General features: G+C 40.5%; 1 protein-coding gene across 1 annotated transcript in view; it reads left to right on the forward strand.

Moving 5' to 3' along the window:
• Window positions 1–13: 13 nt before the first annotated feature.
• Window positions 14–9,544, forward strand: part of Samd9 (sterile alpha motif domain containing 9) — a 27,985-nt gene continuing 18,454 nt past the window's right edge. The window contains exon 1 of the mRNA XM_013026083.1: window positions 14–183. The gene's annotated coding sequence lies outside the window, so the exon portion shown is untranslated. The remainder of the gene's footprint in view (window positions 184–9,544) is intronic.

Genomic DNA, 9,544 nt, shown 5'->3' on the forward strand with positions numbered 1-9,544 from the left:
GTGGTTTCTTAGCCAGTTTGAACTGGCATTGAAGTAGAAGATACGGAAGCTTTCTTTAAAACTGGAATCCTTTCCTCCTTTCCTTCCTCTTGGGAAGGAAAAAATAGAAACACCACATTTTCTTCACTAAAATGGATTGTTGTTCCCTCCTTTGATGTAGAAGAAATTTGAAAGACCACCTGGGTAAGTACAGTATCTTATTAATATAGTATGTATATCAGAAAGTTATTGAGTTACAATAAATCTACTTTGTCGTGGGAAGATTTAAGAATACTACAGAACAATAACAAAAAGAGATAAATAATATTGTAACCCTAGAATTTCTAGACTCTGTTACTGTGACATGAATCTGCTTTAGATTAGATGAACAATGAGTCATAATGTTTCATTAAAGTTGCTATTTAAAACTAAAGACAATTTCATTCATTAAATCTATTTCCCCCCCCTCAAAAAGAAGCATGACAGGATCTCCAGGGGAAAAAATGGAAATATGAAAGTTTACCTTAATCAAAGATACCTTATACCTTGTACGCTAAGGAAAAGATATCTAGGAAAACAGAATTCCTGAGAGTATGTTGGTATTAGTATCAAATAAGATTTATCTGTGAGAGACCAAGTAGCTATTCTGCTACAGGAGGTCCTGGGGATTATGACAGCTTTATATTCCTGGTAAGAATCATGGTTTATGATTCCCCCAAAGCATCTACTAAAGTAATGCAAGGGAATGAGGAACTGCTTTTCTGAATAACAGCCTCTTTTTTTAGGAAACCAACAAACCCCACAGTGAGCCTGACAGTTTATAAATGTATGTGAGTTCAATCATAGAGTGAATTGTGTGGTTTCTTTTTTCATACTGGTTGCTAAGAAGCTCTAGAGAAACTTTCCAGGCTACTTTTTAAAACATATAGGATGAAAAACAGCTATTTTAGGCACTCACATCACTCTGGGGCATTGCTTCCTCTTTTTTTTTCTCCTGTACCTCATTTAGTCTCCCTCTGCTTTCTTGGGGGCTTTAGTGTGTGTGTGTGTGTGTGTGTGTGTGTGTGTGTGTGTGTGTGTGTGTGTGTGTGTGTGTGTGTTCCTGTCTCACTTTCTAAATAAACTCAAAACCTTTCTGAGGTTTTTCCAAGAAAGAAAATTATTTCCTCTAGTAAAAGGGCATATTCTCCCAAAGTAGGATCTTCAACAATTTTGAGATGGGGAAGAGTACTGGGGATTGAATTCAGGGCCTAGCAGGCAGGTGCTCTACTGTATGAGCCACATTTCCAGTTTGTTTTTACATTGGCTCATTTTGAGGTATTGTCTTGCTTTATGTCCAGATCAGCTACTTTAGTCTTTCTGCTTGTGTTTCTTCATGTCTCTGGGGATGACAGGTGCATACCAATGCACCCAGCCATTTTGCTTTCTGATAGCTTGGATAACAGGGACATGCCATACCATTAGCCATTGGTTGAGATGGATTCAGTCTCAGGAGCTCGCAGATATAGATATAGATATAGGTGTATATAGATGTATATGTAATTGTATTTTTATTATGAAGGAGTTGTACAGAAGCTACACTCTGTAAGCCTAAGAATGACTTATGTATTTAGGTGGCTCACTGTCTGGCACATATATATTGACCACTGAAATTTCCTCTTTGTGGATTATTCCCTTTCTTAATATGTAGTGAACCTTCTTTGTCTCTCCTTGCTGGTTTTTCTAAGTCTTGGAGTCAGCTTGCTGATTCTGGAAAGTCCCCGCCCTGCATCCCTACCTGTTTATAAAAATCTGTTATGTTTCTCTTTCTCTGTTATGTTTCTCTTTCTCTGATGCTGCACCATTTCCCCAGTATGATGTGCAAACCCTTGCTTCACTGGCACATTACAAATCCCCACCCCAGTTGCACAATTCTTGTTACACTCCTCGGAACTTGACTCTGCCCCCGATTCCTATAGCCAAATAATGGGACCCATGACTGCCCCGTAAATTTTGTTTAAATTTTGCCCACACCTGTCCACCATTGCTGCCTCCATTCCCACTTAGAACAGCCCAGCAGGTCTGTCCCCCATATTGGTCGCTTACTTCTCATTTTTTACACTTTTAATGAGAAATCTATTTTTTGTAAGATACCAAAAATGGCTACTCCTGACTTCTTGCAGGTATTTGCTTGAAAGAACTTTTTCTATTTGGAATTTGTGCTAATCTTTGACCATGAGATGGGTTTCTTAGAGGTAATGAATAATGGTTGTCTCCTGGGGGCGGGGGTGGGGGGGTTGCTGTTTTTTTTTTGTTGCTGCTCTGCATCTCTTGATTGGAAAATTGGCCCCATTGATATTTAATGTTACCATGGACAAATATACCATGTTTCCTGCTATTTCGATGTTTTCCTGTAGTATGCTTTCTTCCTTTGCTTGTTTTACTAAATTAATTTTTATTTATTGCTGTGTTTCTTTGACTTTGTCTTCTTTAGTATCTTTGTGGTGCTGGTTCAGTGTTCATGGATTCCTTTCATTTTTGTTTCTTGTGGAAGGTTTTAATTTCTCCAACAATTGTGAATGATAGCTCTTCTGGATACACTAGTTGTCATTCAAACCTTGAATTATAGCGCTCCTGACTCTCCTTGCCTTCACAGTTTGTGTGGAGAAAGATTATCTTATCTTCCCATTGCAATAAAGTTCCCTCTTTGATTTCGCTGCCTTTACAATTAGTTCCTTGTTTTTAAAGTCCAGAGTTTTTCACAACACTGTGTCTAGGAGTATTAACTTCTGGTCCAGTCTGCTATTCTGCCTCTGTCCGGTGGGTGAGATTCAGTGTCTTTTTATTGTTGTTATAAAGGTGATGTACAGATGGATTACAGTTTAATCAGGTAATGTCTGACCTTCTTTTTTGACAATATCACCCCTTCCTTCACTTTCTCCCAGTTTTTCCCTCCTGTCCCCACCCATAAGTTGTATAATTCATCTTCAACATAATGTCTGGTGAGTACTACTGCTTCATTTGTTCACCCTTTGTTGAAATTCTCTTTCTTGAGGTCAAGGACGTTTTCTGTTATTATTTTGTTGAATTCGTTTGTTGAATGCTGCTAGTTTTTAAATTCTACTCCCTCAGCTATCTCAATTGTGCATAGAGTTGATCTTTTAGTTGAATCTTCTAATTTTATTTTTATTTTATTGTAAAAATGCTTTTCATTGTATTTGATATTGATATAATTGGGGGAGGGGAAGGGAAAAAACAAAATGTTTAAATAGGGGTACAGGTGGACCCATTGCAACAATGAGATGTGCAGGATGCTATGTCGAAAAATGAACTACAATTTAGGCGGAGAGTTGGGATGGAGGGTAGGGGTTGGGGGGGTATAGTTGAGGAAGTGGGAGGGATGGGATGGTAAGGGAAAAACAAAGGAGGAGGCAACATTGCTGGATAAGAAATGTACTCATTACCTTGCTTATGTAACTATAACCCCTCTGTACAGTATTTTCACAATAAAAAAAACTTATTTAAAAAAGATGCTGTACAGAGGGGTTACAGTTACATGAGTAAGGTAATGAGTACATTTCTTGTTGAGCCTTGATACCCCCTCCTTTGTTTTTTCCTACTATCCCTTCTCTCCCCCACCTTCCCCACTCCTCCCTCTGACCCCCCCCCCAAAGTTGTAAAGTCCATTTTCAATGTAGTGTCTTGTGAGTATCATTGTTGCAATGGGTCATCCTGTGTCCTTGTTACAGAATTTTGTTATTCCCTTTCCCCTCCCCAAATTAGGTAAATGTATATACAAGATGCAGGGTGCCAAAATCAAATACAGTGACAACAGGGGATAGGCCATGGGGAGAAGAACATATGATAGAAACAAAAAAAGTCACATAGTACATTAAAACAACAACCAAGAAAAAGCTCTGTGTCGATATCTTAGGGGTTCATTCTTGAATGTCCCCTTGGTATGCTCCAAGTGCTTTTTTCCATGCTTTTGACATTATGTTCTAATTCCTCTGCTTTATCTTCAATTCCTAATGCCCAGTTTTCAACTGCTTTTGTGCTATTTCCTATGCTTTCAACTGTAATTTGTTATAAGGAGTTTGAGCTATTGATGCTTCCAAGCTTCCAAGCTCTTTGTTGATTTTGTTTCTCATATCCTTTAAGGAAGTTTTAATGCTGTCTATCTCCTTGTTAATATCATCTTTCATTTCCTTCACTGAAACATTTAAAGATTCTGTCTTCTTGTTAATGATTTTTTGAATGGTGGGTTTTCTTCATAATTTCCTTTTTGTATTGTGGAGCACATGGGCAGCAAAGATGGCGCTGGGAGGGGGTTGAGTGGGCAGAGCCTAGTTTACTGTAGAGCACATGGGCAGCCAAGATGGCGCTGGGAGAGGGTTGAGTAGGCAGAGCCTAGTTTACTGTAGAGCACATGGGCAGCCAAGATGGCGCTGGGAGAGGGTTGAGTGGGCAGACCCCAATTGATCTGCCCATCGGTGCCTAACCAGCCCGTGAAGGCTCAGGTGAATGGTAGGGTGTGACCTTGACAGTGATTGGTTCCTCTTCCTCCCTTACCATACCACCCACCCTTTTTGTCTTTAAAAGGGGCTGCTCTCTGTTAATAAACGAGTTTTCTACCTGCTGGATTTGGCTCCCTGCTGTGTCTGATTGTCTCCTGGGCTGAGGGAGGCTAGGAAACGGGCGAGCACCGCACTTACCTTTCCTCGGACCCCGTCCGTCTTTTGTGGGACGGACGAAGACCCGACATTGTATTCTTCTAGTTGTTTGTGAATCTGCTCTTTTATTGCACTGGCCAATTCTGTAAGAGTCCTTCACCACCATCCCAGGGGACCATGCAGAGGCAGGCAGGCACAGGACAAAGATTATTATAAGGTTTATTATGGTGGCCATATCTTCCTGGGAGAGGGAGCACATGGCATTTGCCTTTAACCAGTGGCAGGCAGGTCTGGAGGAGAAAGTGAGGGCGGAAGTGAGTTAAGTGATTGCAAGGGAGTGGCCAGCCGTATTGTGGGATCTCTAGAGCACGGAGGAACTCAGATCCAGGTGGGGATAATACTAACATTCCCCACTTTGTTGTTTAATAAAAATAGGGGTACCAGGCCGGGGGGTATGGGTGGAGGTTCTTTCTTCTGGAGCTACTTCCTGCTGTAAAAGGGTGAAGTAGTCAGGGGTCCCTGATTTGTTGCTCAGCCAGATACCTTCCAAGAAGCATTTGCTTGACGGTTGGTAAAGGTCCACATCTTTTGCATGACAATATCAGAACAAAGGGTGTCATGGGCTCTTTTGGCTACTTCCTGCTGGCCTGGGGGTGTCGAGGAGTCCCTGGAGCTGGGGTCGTTAGGGTCTGGGTCTGCAATGGGCAAGGCAGGGTAGTGTAAGTGAAGTGTCCAGTATGGCACTGACTTGTACCAAGGGTGCCTGGGTGGGGGGCTGTTATCCTGAAGGTGGCTCAGGGGTAGAGCGCTTGCCTTGCATGCCTGAGGCCCTGGGTTCGATTCCCCAGCACCACATAAGCAAAAAAAAAAAAAAAGCCAGAAGTGGCACTGTCGCTCAAGTGGTAGAGCACTAGCCTTGAGCTGAAGAGCTGAGGAACAGTACCCAGGCCCAGAGTTCAGGCCCCACGACTGGACCCAAAAAAAAAAAAAAAACTTTTGGGAAGGTCAGGCAAAAAGCTGACAAGGTGACAAAGTCATTAACATGAATGACATAGGAGAACACACACTGGCCATGGGCCAGAAAAGCTCCATTTGGAGCATAAGCCCTGTTGTGTCCCATTACAGGGAAGGAGGAATAACTGGACTGGGGGCAAGAAGGGGGTATCTAGGGATTTTTGTAACTGGGTAGGGATGAACATAGTAGACTGGTTGGGAGTAACCAGCCAGAAGCTACTATAAATACAAATAGCAGGTAACAAAGGCAAGATTGTAATTTTCAGTCCACTTAGAAGATAGATATGGACATTAGGTAGGCAAGCAACTCTTTCTCTTGATATCTGATTAATTTTGAAATGGCAAGTGTAAAATGACTCCATTTAGAATGATATCTCCTCTTACTCCTCTCCATGGTTTCATTGTCAGGACTGACCTCATCCTGGGGGTTTCAGTGCTCATTGCTGGGATACCTTGTCCCAGTTGACATTCACAGGGTATGAACTCAAGGTCTGGGCACTGTCCCCGAACTCTTCTGCTTGAGATTAGTTCTTTTTTTTGGTGGGGGGCGTCCAGTCATGGGGCCTGAACTCTGGGCTTGGGTGCTGTCTCTCAGCTCTTCAGCACAAGGCTAGCTCTCTACCACTTGAGCCACTTCTGGCTTTTTTTCTTTTTGCTTATGTGGTGCTGAGGAATCGAACCCAGGGCCTCATGCATGCAAGGCAAGCGCTCTACCACTGAGCCACCTTCCCAGCCCTTGAGGTTAGTTCTTTATCACTTAGAGTCACAATGCCATTTCCAGCCTTTGGCAAATTACTTAGAGATAAGAGTCTTTTGAGCCATGCCTCCAGCCCAGTTCTTTGCTGATTAGTTAGGAGATAGAGTTTTAGAGGGATTCTTTGTGCCTGGGCCAGTTTTGAACTGTGGAGAAAGGAGTCTTTGTCATAAAAGCCCTTTTTATTTCCAATTAAAACAACAAGGAGATCAATGGAGATAGAGTTTACCTATAACTTGTTAACAATTGGCTAACAATTACTTGCTGGAGTTTTGTAATAACAAAACTCAGTAGTTGTTTTTAAACTGCAACTAATTACAACATTTATCTTTTAACAAACACCTGGCTGGCTGAGGAAAGTTATCTCTAGTGACCCTAACAATGCCTACCTGGGTAGGTCTTTAGACAGATCTCAATAGGGACATAATCTCAGATCCACAAACTTTCTTTCCCTAACAGGTGAATTTATGTGACTGTTGCCAGCCTAAAAGTCACTGCCAATTTAGACTTTGAGCATATACAGGGAGGTTGGGATTTAAACTATCCCCCACATTTCACAACCTTAGCTTTTTACTGCCCACTATCACAGAATACTGTCAAGTTCCTTCCCAGTTATGAAGTAGACATTATGGGCATTAGAAAGGTATGCTTACGAGTTACCTTCCCATGACCTTCTTTCTGGCTCTGATTAATTTTTGTAGAGCCAAGCACAAATGACACCATCTCTGCCATCTAAGCAGTGGCTTGTCATTGCCAGGGTCCCAGGAATGTCCTCCATGCTGGGATAAATGCACCTTTGGCATTTTCCTTGGTTGATCACTGAACTTGAACTTAGGGTTTGAGTGCTGTCCCTCAGCTCTCCAGCTCAAGGCTAGCACTCTGCCACTTTGTGTCCCGAATCAACTCTGCTTTTCCAGGGCTCTGCTGGTGGATTCGAGATGACAATCTCACAGACTGCCCAGACTGGCTTCAAACAGCAGGTTTCAGATCAATGAATCTTTCAAAAGGCCACTTTTACTCCAATTAAATGCAACAAAAGTGGTCAAGGCAGTAGTTGTAAAAGTCGTTGTATAAGCATTTAATTAAAGACCAAAGTTACATCCGACAAAACTTGTGGGGATTAATATTACCAATAGGTGGAAGGGAAGGGAACACAAACAAGTCCAGAGGATGTAAAAGTCTGAGCTTCAGTGGCTTTGAAGTGGCTTGTGCTTTTCACCCCAAATCAGCAAGATTTGTGCTTTTCACCCCGAATCATCAGGCATTGGTCATGTGTGACGGAGCAAGGCCTGGATCTGGGCTAGGCTATGGCTTCTCCAGCATGTATGATTGTCGCACCTCCTGCTGTTTACCTGCAAAATTTCTACACATACTGATTAAAGACCTGGTTCACACTGGCTTTTGCAGGTTGGTGCCACTGGTTTAGGCAGCTGTGACAACTTTGTTTTATTCTTTGGGCATTTTCCCATGCATGGAAACAAACTGCATCCTGAGTTACTCTGGTCCCTTGCTCTTAAAGAGAGTTGATCAATGTACAGAGGAGAAAATGGGAAAACAAAAGCTTAGCACATGATCAGATGTACAACATTTAACTTTTAGCATAGATGGACATAAGGAATGACATAAATCACAGCCAATTTAAATGTGTTTAACTCCTTTCCAAGGCCTTTTAAACCTGCCTGATTTTTCCCTTTGGCTTGTAGACAGATCTCAAATTTTTCATTGACAAAAATCTTTTAGCAAGCAGAATACTTGGTAACTTTGAAACTATAACCATTTTGCATATTTTTCATGTAGACAACTAGATAGACAGATAGACATGTTTGTTCACAAGTCATACTACACCACAAACCCTCCCTTTTGCTGTTGTTTGTTTTGCAAGTCCTGGGGCTTGAACTCTTGGCCAGGGCACTATCCAAGGTACTCAGTATCCCAGCACTCCAGTAGAGTGCTCAAGGCGAGCATTCTACCATTATGAGCCACAGTGCCACTTCCAGATTTTTTGAGTATTTTATTGGAGATAAGAGTCTCAAGAAATTTCCTGCTCAGGATGGCTTTGAACCATGCTTCTCAGATCTCAACCTCTTGAGTAGCTAAGATTATAGGCATGAGCTACCAGCATTCTACTAATTTTGGTTTTGAGACAGTCTCACTACTTTTCTTCCCAAGATGATCTCAAACTCATAATCCCCCTGCCTCTACTTCCCAGGGATTAGCACCACCATACCTAGATAGCTGTAAGGTTTTCATTAATGGATGTTTTTATGAGACTCTACTCTCATCTAGGTTAGCTTGAATTGAACATGTGTTGAACTTTATGTGATTGTGTGATTTTTTTCTATAGCCTATAGTAATGGCCTATTTTATTTATCAGCTTTGGAATATCAAGTCACCTTGCATCTTAGAATAAATGCTTGGTCTAGTTATAATACTTTTTATTTTTTTCCTTTTTTTTTATAATTCTTTTTCTATGTTGTAAGTTCTATGTGCAATAATTAGGTTAAGAATTTTTTCTTCTATATTATGAATATATAACAGTTTATAGTGTTACGCTTTATAGTGTTTTTTGGTGTTTCTAATAGGATAATTCTGATTTCATTGATAAATTAGAAAGTATTTATCTTTTTCTGTTTTTGAGAATATGTTGGGTAGAAATACTATCAATTCCTTAAATATTTAACGGAATTCTCAACCAAAATTATGTCTATATGACAGCATATAGGAGATTTTTAAAATTATAAAACCAGATTTTTTGAAAGTATATGAATATTCTAATTATCAATTTCACATTAGCAAACTGGGTTTTCTCTTTTTATGCTATTACATTTTGTAGAAATGTGTCTGTTTTATTGGTCTTTTAAAGAAAGTAGATCTTTGTTTCAATGATTTTCTTCATTATTTTTCTGTTGTAAATGTAGTTGACATCCTCTTAACTTTCTTATTTCTTGTCTTCTTCCATTCAAATTATTTTGGTCTTATTTTTCTAGGTTTTTGCAATAAATGTTTATATTATTTTGGGGTTTTTCTTTTCTTTTTAATTTTATTTTATTTGTGAACATACTGTACAGAGGGGTTACAATTACATGGCAAGATAATGCATACATTTCTTACCAAGCATTGCAGCCTCCTCCTTTGTTTACCCTTC

Source organism: Dipodomys ordii, unplaced genomic scaffold (genome assembly GCF_000151885.1).
Source record: "Dipodomys ordii isolate 6190 unplaced genomic scaffold, Dord_2.0 Scaffold90, whole genome shotgun sequence".
Lineage (NCBI taxonomy): Eukaryota > Metazoa > Chordata > Mammalia > Rodentia > Heteromyidae > Dipodomys > Dipodomys ordii.